The following is an 18,350-nucleotide window of genomic DNA, read 5'->3' on the forward strand; positions in this document are numbered from 1 at the left end:
GCGAAATTTCATAGCAAAATGTGTGTTTGCTTCTGTGTTTGGTGTGCCATTTATAATAAATGGCACTGAAAGCGCAACTAGTAATTTTAGGTGTATAAACATGGCCATACACTATACAATCTGATTGTGTATTGTGTATTTAGTGAGAAGGGTGATCACTGATTGATTGCATTTCATTTAAAAAATGTACACCTGGGAATGGGTTGGTGAATGATGCAGGGTGTGTGCTAATAAGGTCAGCTGGTCAACTCCTTCCTGTGTCATGGCCTACAGTCTGATCAAGAAGAAAGACATTACTAATGGAAATGTCTGGAAACGTGGATTAGGACTAGGGATGAGCCGAACACCCCCCTGTTCGGTTCGCACCAGAACATGCGAACAGGAAAAAAGTTCGTTCGAACACGCGAACACCGTTAAAGTCTATGGGACACGAACATGAATAATCAAAAGTGCTAATTTTAAAGGCTAATATGCAAGTTATTGTCATAAAAAGTGTTTGGGGATCCGGGTCCTGCCCCAGGGGACATGGATCAATGCAAAAAAAAGTTTTAAAAACGGCCGTTTTTTCAGGAGCAGTGATTTTAATAATGCTTAAAGTCAAACAATAAAAGTGTAATATCCCTTTAAATTTCGTACCTGGGGGGTGTCTATAGTATGCCTCTAAAGGGGCGCATGTTTCCTGTGTTTAGAACAGTCTGACAGCAAAATGACATTTTGAAGGAAAAAACTCATTTAAAACTACCCGCGGCTATTGCATTGCCGACAATACACATAGAAGTTCATTGATAAAAACGGCATGGGAATTCCCCAAAGGGGAACCCCGAACCAAAATTTAAAAAAAAAAATGACATGGGAGTCCCCCTAAATTCCATACCAGGCCCTTCAGGTCTGGTATGGATATTAAGGGGAACCCCGGCCAAAATTAAAAAAAAAAAATGACGTGGGGTTCCCCCTAAATTCCATATCAGACCCTTCAGGTCTGGTATGGATTTTAAGGGGAACCCCGCGCTAAAAAAAAAAAAAAAAAACGGCGTGGGGTCCCCCAAAAAATCCATACCAGACCCTTATCCGAGCACGCAACCTGGCAGGCCGCAGGAAAAGAGGGGGGGACGAGAGTGCGGCCCCCCCTCCCTCCTGAACCGTACCAGGCCACATGCCCTCAACATTGGGAGGGTGCTTTGGGGTAGCCCCCCAAAACACCTTGTCCCCATGTTGATGAGGACAAGGGCCTCATCCCCACAACCCTGGCCGGTGGTTGTGGGGGTCTGCGGGCGGGGGGCTTATCGGAATCTGGAAGCCCCCTTTAACAAGGTGACCCCCAGATCCCGCCCCCCCCCGTGTGAAATGGTAAGGGGGTACATAAGTACCCCTACCATTTCATGAAAAAAGTGTCAAAAATGTTAAAAATGACAAGAGACAGTTTTTGACAATTCCTTTATTTAAATGCTTCTTCTTTCTTCTATCTTCCTTCATCTTCTGGTTCTTCTGGCTCTTCTGGTTCTTCCTCCGGCGTTCTCGTCCAGCATCTCCTCCGCGGCGTCTTCTATCTTCTTCTCCTCGGGCCGCTCCACACCCATGGCATGGGGGGGAGGCTCCCGCTCTTCTCTTCTTCTTTTCTTCTCTTCTTCTCTTCTTCATTTTCTTCTCCGGGCCGCTCCGCAATCCATGCTGGCATGGAGGGAGGCTCCCGCTGTGTGACGGCGCTCCTCGTCTGACAGTTCTTAAATAACGGGGGGGGCCACCCGGTGACCCCGCCCCCCTCTGACGCACGGGACATGACGGGACTTCCCTGTGGCATTCCCCGTGACGTCACAGGGAAGTCCCGTCAAGTCACCGTGCGTCAGAGGGGGGCGGGGTCACCGGGTGGCCCCGCCCCCCCGTTATTTAAGAACTGTCAGACGAGGAGCGCCGTCACACAGCGGGAGCCTCCCTCCATGCCAGCATGGATTGCGGAGCGGCCCGGAGAAGAAAATGAAGAAGAGAAGAAGAGAAGAAAAGAAGAAGAGAAGAAGAGAAGAGCGGGAGCCTCCCCCCAATGCCATGGGTGCGGAGCGGCCCGAGGAGCAGAAGATAGAAGACGCCGCGGAGGAGATGCTGGACGAGAACGCCGGAGGAAGAACCAGAAGAGCCAGAAGAACCAGAAGAACCAGAAGATGAAGGAAGATAGAAAAAAGAAGAAGCATTTAAATAAAGGAATTGTCAAAAACTGTCTCTTGTCATTTTTAACATTTTTGACAGTTTTTTAGTGAAATGGTAGGGGTAAGAACCCCCTTACCATTTCACACAGGGGGGGGCCGGGATCTGGGGGTCCCCTTGTTAAAGGGGGCTTCCAGATTCCGATAAGCCCCCCGCCCGCAGACCCCACAACCACCGGCCAGGGTTGTGGGGATGAGGCCCTTGTCCTCATCAACATGGGGACAAGGTGTTTTGGGGGGCTACCCCAAAGCACCCTCCCAATGTTGAGGGCATGTGGCCTGGTACGGTTCAGGAGGGGGGGGGGCCGCACTCTCGTCCCCCCCTCTTTTCCTGCGGCCTGCCAGGTTGCGTGCTTGGATAAGGGTCTGGTATGGATTTTTGGGGGGACCCCACGCCGTTTTTTTTTTTTTTTTTTTTTGGCGCGGGGTTCCCCTTAAAATCCATACCAGACCTGAAGGGCCTGGTATGGAATTTAGGGGGACTCCCACGTAATTTTTTTTTTTTAAATTTTGGTTCGGGGTTCCCCTTTGGGGAATTCCCATGCCGTTTTTATCAATGAACTTCTATGTGTATTGTCGGCAATGCAATAGCCGCGGGTAGTTTTAAATGAGCTTTTTCCTTCAAAATGTCATTTTGCTGTCAGACTATTCTAAACACAGGAAACATGCGCCCCTTTACAGGCATGCTATAGACACCCCCCAGGTACGAAATTTAAAGGGATATTACACTTTTATTGTTTGACTTTAAGCATTATTAAAATCACTGCTCCTGAAAAAACGGCCGTTTTTAAAACTTTTTTTTGCATTGATCCATGTCCCCTGGGGCAGGACCCAGGTCCCCAAACACTTTTTATGACAATAACTTGCATATTAGCCTTTAAAATTAGCACTTTTGATTTCTCCCATAGACTTTTAAAGGGTGTTCCGCGGCATTCGAATTTGCCGCGAACACCCCAAATTGTTCGCTGTTCGGCGAACTTGCGAACAGCCAATGTTCGAGTCGAACATGAGTTCGACTCGAACTCGAAGCTCATCCCTAATTAGGACAAGAAAAGTAAGTGACTGTAGATTTAATGGAAAGCTTTGATATTTTTGCAAAAAAAGTACATGAATGCTATATTGGCGCATAGGGGAGCTGGAATTAAAAAAAAAAAAGTGTACAAAGGTGAACTTATCCTTTAAGTCCAGAGGTTTCTTAGCTCTGCTGTTACTCTGACAAGAAAAGCCTTTCCAAAGCATTTTCCCTTTTATACGGTTGGTGCATTTCATTGTTTGATCACATGGACTAATTTGTATTCCGTTTGCATAGTCATTCTCAGTTAATACCTTTATTATGTCAGGACTTTAGAGCCCAAGTTCACTGTGCCATATGTAAATGCAGTTTGAATGTTTTTCCTCTTTGGCAGTATTAATCACTTCGTTGCAGTTCAGCTGATACAGTTCACCTGTAATTTTAGCCTTTGCAAGTAAGATATCCCCTACATTGCCTTGTTTTGTGAGCTTTTTCACTGACAAAATAATAGTTTCAAGAGTGGGGACACTTTTTACAGGTATCTTTCTGGTGACACCCTGGTAAATATAACAGTAAAGAAAACCGTCTCCTATTCCTCCTGATTCCATTATTTGCTCATAAGCTGTGGTGATTTTTTTCTGTTTTACTCTGGTCAAGGTGAATTAAGAAATTTCTGTCAGTTGTCATGTGACTTGTAGCTCCTGAATCACCACACCATGCCTGCAAAGATGAGGTACAACTTTTGAATTTAAAATATTCATTATCTGAAGCAAAATCAGTTTATATATATATATATATATATATATATATATATATATATATATATATATATATATATATATATATATATATATAGCATGTTTGGGGGTTCCAAGTCATTTTCTAGCAAAAAAAACTGATTTTAACTTGTAAAGAGCTACCGAGTCTGAAAAACAGGCCCGGCCCTTAAGTGGTTAAAGCAGACTCAGTGACAGAAGCACTGTCACTATTAATGTTTCTGTTTTACACTTATATTCATCCACAAGCTTGCCCTTAATGTGCTACAAAACCCAGGATCCTGCATTCGCTATATATGGTCTCCCACAGTACACAGAACATAGAAATGCAATTATTTTAGTAAATTTAATCTGCTAAATACCCTTTCTCATCAGCAGTATATAGCAGTCTTATGACTTCTATCAGTGTTTGGTTAAAGCTTGTAGGAGGAGTTTTCATTCTCCTCTGACTGACCTATGAGGCTGTAGGACTCCTGACCCTCTATCTAGACAGTGGTGATTGGCCCTGTGCTGATCACATGTACCCTCCCAAGAAAAAAAAACTCTCTAGCAATACACACCAAACTGAGCAGGTGCAGAGTGCCTGCAAGGCTCTGTACTGTCAGGAGATGGATTAGGGACAGTAAAGAAGGGGAGGATCAGAGAATACAGGATCAAACAGTCTTTTTACACACTGCACAGGATTTACCCCTTAGATTCCACAGCAAATATAACAAACATGCTTTACTGCATATACAGACTGATTTTACTGTTGGGGGTTTAGTAACCCTTTAACATATTCCAATGTCAGTTCATCATCTGGACGTGCTGTGACAAGTGTTTCATAACTTTCTGGTAAGCCATTTAGCAATAGTGCTGCAACATGAATATCTTTGATTTCTTCTCCTATACCTCTCAGACATTCAACCATTTCCAAGGTGTGCCTTATGTAATCCTGCATATCCTGGCCTGTTATCAGCTTGGTTTGGTAAAGCTTTCAAATTAAATACAGTTTATTGTTGAGATTAGCTCTTTCATGTACCTTTTGTAATCCTTCCCACATTTCTTTAGCAGTTTCACACTTACATATATGTATGATTTGATCATCTCCTATGCTAAGAGAGATTGTGCTCTGAGCTTTTTGGTCTTCCTCTATCCCCTCATCTGAAGGGTGTACTGGCCTGACTTAATTTATTCATTTCCACATACCTTCTCTTATTGGCAGCATTTTCATCTTGAATTTCCAAGACTGGTAGTTCTGGTTTGTCAGATTTGCAAATGAAAGCTTTGTGTTTTGTGAAAGCTGTGTTAATGGCCATTTTCTTTCATTATTTTGTTGCAGTGTTCTTTCTGTTGCTGTATCTTGCACTTCTTATGTTCTGTACCTGGCTATGACTGGGTATCTTGTTGGGTTTCTGGACCCATAGACTGTTTGTTCTGTAGGGCTATATACAGAATTTCTAACAGTGCACAGTCCACATGGGCTTTGCTGCTTAACTTGCAGACAGGAACAGGAACTTTATTACAGAGAAAAGACATAGAGTTTAAATAATAGAGCAGCTACAAACTTATAAACACTACCATCTATTGGCTGATGTAGTTGTTGCAGAAAATACATTTCAACAATTTTGCTATTAGGTTCCAAAGAAATATCATGTGAACAGTAAATAAAAGGGAAATAAAGGAATTGACAGCATACATATGTTATGATACCATTTTGCACCTCAGACATACTTGTGTCTGTATATCTGCATGTCATATAGTTGTGTTATCTCCCATCAATAAATAAAATAATCATTACAAAAGAAACACGGTCAGCTGGTTATAGAAAATATTGCAAAATTTTGAGTTAATAGACATGTCAAATTCTACATAATACCATCTTCACATGCAATGTAAGATTATAACAAGTATTTACTGTTTGAAAACTTAATAGGTGGTCTATCCAGCCAAGGTATAGGAGTTTAGCCTTATTAAATATGAATGCCGACATACTGTTTACTGTATGCAGACAGCTTTTTCCTGTTCATTTGCATTTAGATGAAGGTACTTCTTTTGCCCACTTACCTACAGTTGTCACATGTGTAGTGTAAAATGACCACTATCAAAAAGCATGTTTGTTTGTTTTCCTATTACTAGGCATGTGCATTTCGTTTCATTCCGAATCGAAATTCGGACGAATTTTTCATTATTCGGAAATTCGGATGCATCCGAATTTCCGAATGACAAAAGTAAAGAACTTAAACGAATCCAAAAAAAAACGAACGAATTCGAATCGAATTCGAAAACATATTCGAATCGAATTCGAAAACATAATCGAATCGAATTCGAAAACATAATCGAATCGAATTCGAAAACATATTCGAATCGAATTCGAAAACATATTCGAAAACATATTCGAATCGAATTCGAAAACATAATCAAATTAAAAAAAAAATAGAAAACGTTTTTCTAAAAGAAACAATAAGGTAGAATATAAAATAATAAAGCAATAGAATATGTGTATATATATATAATTTTTTTTTATTATTCTCTTCTATTGTTTTTTTATGCTTTTCTTTTCTATTATTTTATATTCTATAATAGTATTTTCAATTCAAATTCATTCTATATATTATATTTTCTTCTATTCTGTTCTATTGTTTTTCTAGTCTATTCTTTTCTATTATTTTTTATTCTATTCTAATCTTTTACATTCAAATTTGATTTCGGTCTATATGAAATTCGAATTTTGGAAGATGTTATATATATATATATATATATATATATATATATATATAATTTTCTATTCTGTTTCATTGTTTTTCTATGCTATTCTTTTCTATTCTATTCTAAACTTTTCTATTCGAATTTGAATTCATTCTATACGAAATTCGAATTTCGGAAGATGGCTTCTGAAAGTGGAATTTCGTATAGAATGAATTCGAATTTAAATAGAAAAGATTAGAATAGAAAATAATAGACTAGACAAACAATAGAACAGAACAGAATAAAATATAATATATATAATTTATTCTATTCTGTTCTATTGTTTTTCTAGTCTTTTCTCTTCTACTCTATTCTAATCTTTTCTATTCAAATTCGAATTCATTTTATAAGAAATTCAAATTTCGGAAGATGGTTTTATATATATATATATATATTATACATATACATATATATATATTATACATATATACACACACACACACATATATATATATATAAAACCATCTTCCGAAATTTGAATTTCTTATAAAATGAATTCGAATTTGAATAGAAAAGATTAGAACAGAGTAGAAGAGAAAAGACTAGAAAAACAATAGAACAGAATACAAAAAATTATATATATTATATTTTATTCTGTTCTATTGTTTGTCTAGTCTATTATTTTCTATTCTAATCTTTTCTATTCAAATTCGAATTCATTCTATACGAAATTCCACTTTCAGAAGCCATCTTCCGAAATTCGAATTTCGTATAGAATGAATTCAAATTCGAATAGAAAAGTTTAGAATAGAATAGAAAAGAATAGCATAGAAAAACAATGAAACAGAATAGAAAATTTTATATATATATATATATATATATATATATATATATAAAACATCTTCCAAAATTCGAATTTCATATAGACCGAAATCAAATTTGAATATAAAAGATTAGAATAGAATAGAAAAGAATAGACTAGAAAAACAATAGAACAGAATAGAAGAAAATATAATATATAATATATATATATATTATATTTTCTTCTATTCTGTTCTATTGTTTTTCTAGTCTATTCTTTTCTATTATTTTCTGTTCTAATCTTTTCCATTCAAATTCGAATTCATTCTATAAGAAATTCAAACTTCAGAAGTCATGTTCCGAAATTCGAATTTCGTATAGAATGAATTTGAATTGAAAAGACTATTATAGAATATAAAATAATAGAAAAGAAAAGCATAAAAAAACAATAGAAGAGAATAATACAAAAAAATTACCGTATTTATCGGCGTATAACACGCACAGGCGTATAACACGCACCCCAAGTTTAGGAGGGAATTTTAAGGAAAAAAAAACTTTTAGGAGGGAAGTTTAAGGGAAAAAAACTTACATTTAAATGCCCATCATTGCAGCCTTCTCAGTGCAGCCTTGCCTCAGTGCAGCCATGTCAGTGCAGCCTTGTCAGTGCAGCCTTGTCAGTGCAGCCTTCCCAGTGTCCATTGCAGTCTTATCCCAGTGCAGCCTTGCCCCAGTGCAGCCTTGCCCCAGTGCAGCCTTGCAGCTCGCAGTTTGAAAATCCTATGATCCCCTGCGATCCTGAGCTTCAAAATCGCCGACCGCGATTTGAAAATGGTGCCGCCGACGCCAAAATACACAGAGCCGGTCCTCGGCTCTTCTCGGCGGCTCTCGTTCACTTTCGGCTCCACTCGTAGTCCCGCCCGGGATGGGCGTGACTGTGAGCGGAGCTATCCGAACCTAGCCGAGTACACTCGGCTAGGTTCGGGCGGCGCTCGAGTGAAGCCGAAAGTGGCCGAGAAGAGCCGAGGACCGGCTCTGTGTATTTCGGCGCCATTTTCAAATCGCGGTCGGCGATTCTGAAGATCTGTCAGCTCAGGATCGCAAGGGATCGGCGTATAACACGCACCCATGATTTTCCCCTGATTTTAAGGGGAAAAAAGTGCGTGTTATATGCCGATAAATACGGTATATATATTTATATATATATTTTTTATTTTTATTTTTTTTCTATGCTGGTCTATTGTTTTTCTATTCTTTTCTATTCTTTTCTATTTTATTCTAATCTTTTCTATTTGAATGCGAAATCATTCTATACGAAATTTGAATTTCCGAAAATGGTTATACAGAAACAGAATGAAATAGAATGAAATAGAATTCTAATAGAAAAGACTAGAACAGAAAAACAATAGAACAGAATAGAAAAAAAAAAAAAAAAAATATATATATATATATATATATATATATATATACACACACATCTTCCGAAATTGGAATTTGGTACAGAATGAATTCAAATAGAAAAGATTAGAATAGAACAGAAAATAATATAAAAGAATAGCATAGAAAAACAATAGAACAGAATAGAAAAAAATATAAAATATTCTATTCTAATCTTTTCTATTCGAATTAATTCTGTACCAAATTCCAATTTCGGAAGATGATTTTATTTATTTATATATATATATATAAAAAAAATATTTCTTTCTATTCTGTTCTATTGTTTTTCTATTCTATTCTTTTCGAATTTGATTTCATTCTATTTCTATATAACTATTTTCTGAAATTTGAATTTTGTATAGAATGAATTTGAATTCAAATAGAAAAGATCAGAATATAATAGAAAATAATAGAAAAACAATAGAACAGAATAGAAAAAATATTTTATATATATATATATATATATAAAACCATCTTCCAAAATTCGAATTTCGTATAAAATTAATTTGAATAGAAAAGATTAAAATAGAGTAGAAAGAATAGACTAGAAAAACAATAGAACAGAATAGAATAAGATATAATATATATATTATATTTTATTCTGTTCTGTTCTATTGTTTTTCTAGTCTATTCTTTTCTATTCAACTTCAAATTCATTCTATACGAAATTCGAATTTCAGAAGCCATCTTCTGAAATTCGAATTTCGTATAGAATGAATTCAAATTCGAATAGAAAAGTTTAGAATAGAATAAAAAAGAATAGCATAGAAAAACAATGAAACAGAATAGAAAAAAATATATATATATTATATTTTATTCTCTTCTGTTCTATTGTTTTTCTAGTCTATTCTATTTCTATTCTAATCTTTTCTATTCAAATTCGAATTCATTCTATACGAAATTCTAATTTTAGAAGCCATCTTCCGAAATTCGAATTTCGCATAGAATTAATTCAAATTCGAATAGAAAAGTTTAGAATAGAATAGAAAAGAATAGCATAGAAAAACAATGGAACAGAATAGAAAAAAAATATAATATATATATTTAACCATCTTCCAAAATTGGAATTTGGTACAGAATGAATTCGAATTCAAATAGAAAAGCTTAGAATACAATATATTATATTTTTTTCTATTCTGATCTATTGTTTTTCTATGCTATTCTTTTATACTTTCTATTCTATCCTAATCTTTTCTATTGGAATTCGATTTCATTCTATACGAATTTAAAATTTCGCAAAATGGTTATATATAGTTTACTTTTTCAAATTCAGTTATTGTTTTTTTCAAATTTTATAGTTTTTTTCGAATGTGGTAGAAATTTTTCGAATTTGACAGTTTTTTTTGACTGTGGTAGAATTTTTTCGAATTTGACAGTTTTTTTCGAATGTGGTAGAATTTTTTCGAATTTGACAGTTTTTTTCGAATGTGGTAGAATTTTTTCGAATTTGATAGTTTTTTTCGAATGTGGTAGAATTTTTTCGAATTTGACAGTTTTTTTCGAATGTGGTAGAATTTTTTCGAATTTGATAGTTTTTTTCGAATGTGGTAGAATTTTTTCGAATTTGATAGTTTTTTTCGAATGTGGTAGAATTTTTTCGAATTTGACAGTTTTTTTCGAATGTGTTAGAATTTTTTCGAATTTGATAGTTTTTTTCGAATACGGTCGAATTTTTTCGAATGCGGTAGAATTTTTTCGAATGCGGTAGAATTTTTTCGAATTCGAATACGAAACGAAACGAATTCCGAAAACGAATGTAATGAATGCAACGAATTTAACTAAACGAATTAAGTTAAATAACGAATCGAAACGAAACTAAACTAAACGAATTTTTTCATCCTGCACATTACCTCAATAAGAAAAATACAAATAGGTGCAAAAATCAATATATACAGTCAGGTCCATAAATATTGGGACATTGACACAATTGTAATCTTTTTGGCTCTATACACCACCACAATGGATTTGAAATTAAACTAACAAGATGTGCTTTAACTGCAGACTTTCAGCTTTAATTTGAGGGTATTTACATCCAAATCAGGTGACGGTGTAGGAATTACAACAGTTTGTATATGTGCCTCCAAGTTTTTAAGGGACCAAAAGTAATGGGACAATTGGGTCTCAGCTGTTCCATGGCCAGGTGTGTGTTATTCCCTCATTATCCCATTTACAAGGAGCAGATAAAAAGTCCAGAGTTAATTTCAAGTGTGCTATTTGCATTTGGATTCTGTTGCTGTCAACTCTCAATATGAGATCCAAAGAGCTGTCACTATCAGTGAAGCAAGCCATCATTAGGCTGAAAAAACAAAACAAACCCATCAGAGAGATAGCAAAAACATTAGGCGTGGCCAAATCAACTGTTTGGAACATCCTTAAAAAGAAAGAACGCATCGGTGAGCTCAGCCACACCAAAAGACCCAGAAGACCATGGAAAACAACTGTGGTGGATAACTGAAGAATTCTTTCCCTGGTGAAGAAAACACCCTTCACAACAGTTGGCCAGATCAAGAACACTCTCCAGGAGGTAGGTGTATGTGTGTCAAAGTCAACAATCAAGAGAAGACTTCTCCAGAGTGAATATAGAGGGTTCACCACCAGATGTAAACCATTGGTGAGCCTCAAAAACAGGAAGGCCAGATTAGAGTTTGCCAAAGAACATCTAAAAAAGCCTTCACAGTTCTGGAACAACATCCTAGGGACAGATGAGACCAAGATCAACTTGTACCAGAGTGATGGGAAGAGAAGTGCATGGAGAAGGAAAGGAACTGCTCATGATCCAAAGCATACCACCTCATCGGTGAAGCATGGTGGTGGTAGTGTCATGACATGGGCATGTATGGCCGCCAATGGAACTGGTTCTCTTGTATTTATTAATGATGTGACTGCTGACAAAAGCAGCAGGATGAATTCTGAAGTGTTTTGGGCAATATTATCTGCTCATATTCCGCAAAATACTTCAGAACTCATTGGACGGTGCTTCACAGTGCAGATGGACAATGACCCGAAGCATACTGCAAAAGCAACCAAAGAGTTTTTTAAGGGAAAGAAGTGGAATGTTATGCAATGGCCAAGTCAGTCACCTGACCTGAATCCGATTGAGCATGCATTTCACTTGCTGAAGACAAAACTGAAGGGAAAATTCCCCAAGAACAAGCAGGAACTGAAGACAGTTGCAGTAGAGGCCTGGCAGAGCATCACCAGGGATGAAACCCAACATCTGGTGATGTCTATATGTTCCAGACTTCAGGCTTTGCAACCAAGTATTAAAAAGTGAAAGTTTGATGGATGATTGTTAATCTGTCCCATTACTTTTGGTCCCTTAAAAAGTTGGAGGCACATATACAAACTGTTTTAATTCCTACACTGTTCACCTGATTTGGATGTAAATACCCTCAAATTAAAGCTGAAAGTCTGTAGTTAAAGCACATCTTGTTCGTTTTATTTCAAATCCATTGTGGTGGTCTATAAAGCCAAAAAGATTAGAATTGTGTCGATGTCCCAATATTTATGGACCTGACTGTATATGTATATATACAGTACCACACAAAAGTGAGTACACCCCTCACATTTTTGTAGATATTTTATTATATCTTTTTATGTGACAACACTGAAGAAATGACACTTTGCTACAACGTAAAGTAGTGAGTGTACTGCTTGTATAACAGTGTAAATTTGCTGTCCCCTCAAAATAACGCAACACACAGCCATTAATGTCTATACTGCTAGCAACAAAAGTGAGTACACCCCTAAGTGAAAATGTCCAAATTGGGCCCAAAGTGTCAATATTTTGTGTGGCCACCATTATTTTCCAGCACTGCCTTAACCATCTTGGGCATGGAGTTCACCAGAGCTTCACAGGTTTCCACTGGAGTCCTCTTCCACTCCTCCATGACGACATCACGGAGCTGGTGAATGTTAGAGACCTTGCGCTCCTCCACCTTCCATTTGAGGATGCCCCACAGATGCTCAATAGGGTTTAGGTCTGGAGACATGCTTTGCCAGTCCATCACCTTTACCCTCAGCTTCTTTAGGAAGGCAGTGGTCATCTTGGAGGTGTGTTTGGGGCCATTATCATGTTGGAATACTGCCCTGCGGCCCAGTCTCTGAAGGGAGAGGATCATGCTCTGCTTCAAAATGTCACAGCACATGTTGGCATTCATGGTTCCCTCAATGAACTGTAGCTCCCCAGTGCCGGAAGCACTAATGCAGCCCCAGACCATGACACTCCCACCACCATGCTTGACTGTAGGCAAGACACACTTGTCTTTGTACTCCTCACCTGGTTGCCGCCACACACGCTTGATACCATCTGAATCAAATAAGTTTATCTTGGTCTCATCAGACCACAGGACAGGGTTCCAGTAATCCATGTCCTTAGTCTGCTTGTCTTCAGCAAACTGTTTTTTAGCTTTCTTGTGCATCATCTTTAGAAGAGGTTTCCTTCTGGGACAACAGCCATGCAGACCAATTTGATGCAGTGTGCGGCATATGGTCTGAGCACTGACAGGCTGACCCCCCACCCCTTCAACCTCTGCAGCAATGCTGGCAGCACTCATACGTCTATTTCCCAAAGACAACCTCTGGATATAACGCTGAGCACGTGCACTCAACTTCTTTAGTTGACCATGGCAAGGCCTGTTCTGAGTGGAACCTGTCCTGTTAAACCACGGTATGATCTTGGCCACCATGCTGCAGCTCAGTTTCAGGGTCTTGGCAATCTTCTTATAGCCTAGGCCATCTTTATGTAGAGCAACAATTCTTTTTTTCAGATCCTCAGAGTTCTTTGCCATGAGCAGGCATGTTGAACTTCCAGTGACCAGTATGAGAGAGTGACAGTGATAACACCAAATTTAACACACCTGCTCCCCATTCACACCTGAGACCTTGTAACACTAACGAGTCACATGACACAGGTGAGGGAAAATGGCTAATTGGGCCCAATTTGGATATTTTCACTTAGGGGTGTACTTACTTTTGTTGCTAGTGGTTTAGACATTAATGGCTGTGTGTTGCGTTATTTTGAGGGGACAGCAAATTTACACTGTTATACAAGCTGTACAATCACTACTTTACATTGTAGCAAAGTGTAATTTCTTCAGTGTTGTCACATGAAAAGATAGAACAAAATATTTACAAAAATTTAAATATCTCACTTTTGTGAGATATTGTGTGTGTGTATATATATATATTTATAGATAGATAGATAGATAGATAGATAGATAGATAGATAGATAGATTTTTTTTTTCATTTATTGGTCTTTCACAAGATTTGCTGTACTTTCTGCAGTGTTAAAAAAAATGTGATAGGAAGTGTGTGTGTGTGTGTACGCGTGTGTGCGCGGGGGGGGGACACACTAAGAGACGATTCTTTGCCTCCAATTTACTTTTTTACTTTTTATTTACTTTAAATATAAACTTTCTAACTGTTCTGGAAAGTTTAAAAGTTTACCTTCAGTCTTTCCCCAGGCCCTATCCAGTAGATAAAACCTTTCCTGTCAGTCAAGATAAGCACCGCCAGGCTCATGTAGAAGTCCCACATGCACTGGCTTCACATCTGTGCATTGTGGTAGCATGCAGTAAAGCATGCGTGCATTGTGATGTAGTGTTTTTTTTTTTTTGTTTTTTTTTTAGAAAGGTTTATGTTTGGTTTTTGATGCTTGGTGTTATGTTGACAGCTCATTCAAAATGAAAGGGGATAGCTTAAAGCAATGTGCATTAAAAGAGAAGTATGGGTTTGGGGGTTATTGCAGTTTTATACTTACCTAGGTGGATACAGCATCGGTCCGATGCTGCATCTGTCCCCCGGCGTCTCTGCACTGAGAACCGAGCCATCAAATAGCTCCGATGGCTCGGTTCTCTCGGCTTCCCGAGCAGAGAGCTGCTGCCTGTCAGTCATAGCTTTCCGTTCTGCTCCTCCACGCTCACTGGAACGATGAGATGTGAAGGGGCAGGGAGCGGCCATCTCAGCAGTTAGCTGAGAGCCTGAGACGGTTATCAGTCCAGGCACCTGGTGGATTCTGACTCCCAGAGTCCGGATGATGCAGTGCCTGGACTGATATTGGTGACGTCAGCAGAGAGCGGACTTCAGACTCTCTGCTGAATACGAGTCACAGAAGTGCAAAACGAATTGCATTCCTGTGACGTCTAGCTCAGGCTAGACTTCTCCTTTAAAGTGCTACATATTGCACATTAAGATGCATGTGGTAACAGCCCATGTGTGAAGAGAACCTAAAATATACCTTTCCTAAGGGAAACAGAGACTGCCTTAAAGGCATTGAAAACTTCTAAATGTCTTTGTTACAAAGTATTTTAACTATGGTAGGTATTATTGTAGTTGTATTACCTGTGTCTTTTGTTTGCCATACCTTGTAATAATGGGCTCACATGTTGTGGCTGCAGTTTGTAGTGTCATAGCTGATTGATTCCCCTGTATCCATGCATTTTTCCACCTAGGTTGTCCCTCTTCACCAGAAAACAATCAACATCTTGTGTTAAATACTGTATGATCCAATCCATGCCTTGCCATTTCTTCTGTGTTGCATCACAAATGTGGGAGTGCTAATGTGATGAAAATACATCTCTCCCCTTCATTTTTCTGCCTGTTTTGGTCTGTGTCCGATCTAATTTCTATTTACTCTTACCTGCACCTGTGTTATCTGAGAGATCTAGGGATTGTGGGATATATTGTTTCTTCACAAGAAGTGTCAGTTCTTAGACTACAGACAGAGGTACTGTATTAAACTGTGTAGTTCCATACTGCATGCCTTATGTGTAAACACAAGCAGAAATTTCTGATATAGGAATGAAAAGTGTCAATCTAATACAGGCTTTGTGTACATGGCAGCGAACGACACCATGAAACTACATGACCAACGTACATCTTATGCAGTTGAAAAAACACAAGGTGTAAATAGGAGGGTTTATCATGCTTTTACCTGCTCGTCCAGCAAATTCTAGTTGCCTAGTTGCCTTTTTTATCATTAACAAAGACTTGATTGTACATGTACATACTTGTTCTGAGTCAATGACACAGATAGTATTGAATCTAGTGGGTAAGTATAACAACTGGTAAATTGGCATTATAAAAATGAAGTTAATTACAGCAGACCTAATTTTTCTTTCAGAATAGATTTGTTAGCACTCCCAACAGTAAAATCAACCACATGCCCATGTCACTATCATTTTCGGTGCTGCTTATTCTACAGACAAACAGTTAAATAAAGTACATAAAAATACATACAAATATTGATTATTGAATTTGTTTCTTTACCACATCAGCATAACAAAACACAATCATTTTTGGTGATGGTTGTCCTATAACCTGCTTGATGCATGGCCTCACCTACCTGCACGTTGGTAGAGTCTATCAAGTGGGCAGAATCTGCTGCTGACCACATAGGAGATTTTTGATTTTCCTCTGAATATCTAATCATATTTCTGAAGACCAGAAAATAAGAAAGCAAAATAGCATCCTTCCAGTGACTCTGTGTGAATGTAGATTTTCTGATTATGCAAATGCTTTATTGCTAAAAACAGAAAACAGATTGAACATTTCACACGCCTCAAAGAATATGAAGAATTAATGTAGATGCAGAGATCTTTTGAAGTGATTCCACTCTCCTTGATCTTTTATACAAATATACAGTTTACATTTTTTCCCACTTTACATGCTTTTGCTGATTTGATAGTATACAGTAATTCTGGAGTTTTTACAGAAACTTGTCACAAACTGTCATACGCTTAGAGCTAGTATTAGTAGAATGCCATTTTGGCAGGAGTGTTAACTTGTCCAATTAAATCATACATCTTCATACAGAGCTCACTAACAATGCCTGCAAGGGTGCTGGTTATAGTGCAGAAACTTGAAAAGCAAAAGTTCATCATAATTTAAAAAACTGACATTGCTGTCAAAATTTGCTGACTATGCGGTCTTTTTTTGGGGTTATTTTTTTAACTACAGTACATGAAAGGAAATCTGTCATTATAGAAATAATTAGTCTGCCATTGTAATCATCTGGTATTGAAGGATGTCTATCATGTTGATCTTAAGGCTTTAATACTTTTAGCCACTGACCTGGGAGGACAGACCATATTGGCCCCATAAAGAATGAGGAAGGACATCTGGTTACAAAGGATGGGGAGATGGTGAAGGTATTGAATTTATTCTTCTCCTCAGTCTTCACAAGGGAATCTGGGGGCTTCAGTAACCAAAACTGCAGTGTTTATCCTCATGACACATCACAGGAAGCACCTCCATGGTTAACAGAGGACAGAATTAAAATTAGACTTGGGAAACTTAAAATTAATAAATCACCAGGACCAGATGGCTTGCACCCGAGGGCACTTAGGGAACTCAGTCAAGTAATTGCCAGACCATTGTTTCTAATTTTTACTGACAGTCTACTGACTGGAATGGTACCAGCTGATTGGAGAAAAGCCAATGTGGCACCAATATTTAAAAAGGACCCAAAATACATCCCTGGGAATTACAGACCAGTTAGCCTAACATCAATTGTATTTAAACTCTTGGAGGGGATGATAAGGGACTATATACAAGATTTTAGTAATGAGAATGGTATCATTAGCAGTAATCAGCATGGATTCATGAAGAATTGTTCTTGCCAATCTATTAACCTTCTATGAGGAGGTGAGTTGCCATCTAGATAAAGGAAGGCCCATAGACGTGGTGTATCTGGATTTTGCAAAAGCATTTGACACAGTTCCTCATAAAAGTTTACTGTACAAAATAAGGTCAGTACATGGATTGAAAACTGGCTACAAGGGCAAGTTCAGAGGGTGGTAATAAATGGGGAGTACTCGGAATGGTCAGGGGTGGGTAGTGGGGTCCCCCAGGGTTCTGTGCTGGGACCAATCCTATTTAATTTGTTCATAAACGACCTGGAGGATGGGGTAAACAGTTCAATATCTGTATTTGCAGACGATACTAAGCTAAGCAGGGCAATAACTTCTCTGCAGAATGTGGAAACCTTGCAAAAAGATCTGAACAAATTAATGGGGTGGGCAGCTACATGGCAAATGAGGTTCAATGTAGAAAAATGTAAAATAATGCATTTGGGTGGCAAAAATATGAACGCAATCTATACACTGGGGGGAGAATGTCTGGGGGAATCTAGGATGGAAAAGGACCTGGGGTCCTAGTAGATGATAGGCTCAGCAATGGCATGCAATGCCAAGCTGCTGCTAACAAAGCAAACAGAATATTGGCATGCAATAAAAAGGGGATCAACTCCAGAGATAAAACGATAATTCTCACGCTCTACAAGACTCTGGTTCGGCCGCACCTAGCGTATGCTGTCCAGTTCTGGGCACCAGTCCTCAGGAAGGACGTACTGGAAATGGAGCGAGTACAAAGAAGGGCAACAAAGCTAATAAGGGGTCTGGAGGATATTAGTTATGAGCAAAGGTTGCAAGCACTGAACTTATTCTCTCTGGAGAAGAAACGCT

The 18,350-nt window shown here is 38.1% G+C and overlaps 1 protein-coding gene across 3 annotated transcripts in view; it reads left to right on the plus strand.

Moving 5' to 3' along the window:
• NALCN (sodium leak channel, non-selective) overlaps positions 1 to 18,350 on the plus strand; it is a 948,399-nt gene that overhangs the window by 378,637 nt on the left and 551,412 nt on the right. The window lies entirely within an intron of this gene.

Source organism: Aquarana catesbeiana, linkage group LG02 (assembly GCF_042186555.1).
Source record: "Aquarana catesbeiana isolate 2022-GZ linkage group LG02, ASM4218655v1, whole genome shotgun sequence".
In the NCBI taxonomy this organism is placed as follows: Eukaryota; Metazoa; Chordata; class Amphibia; order Anura; family Ranidae; genus Aquarana; species Aquarana catesbeiana.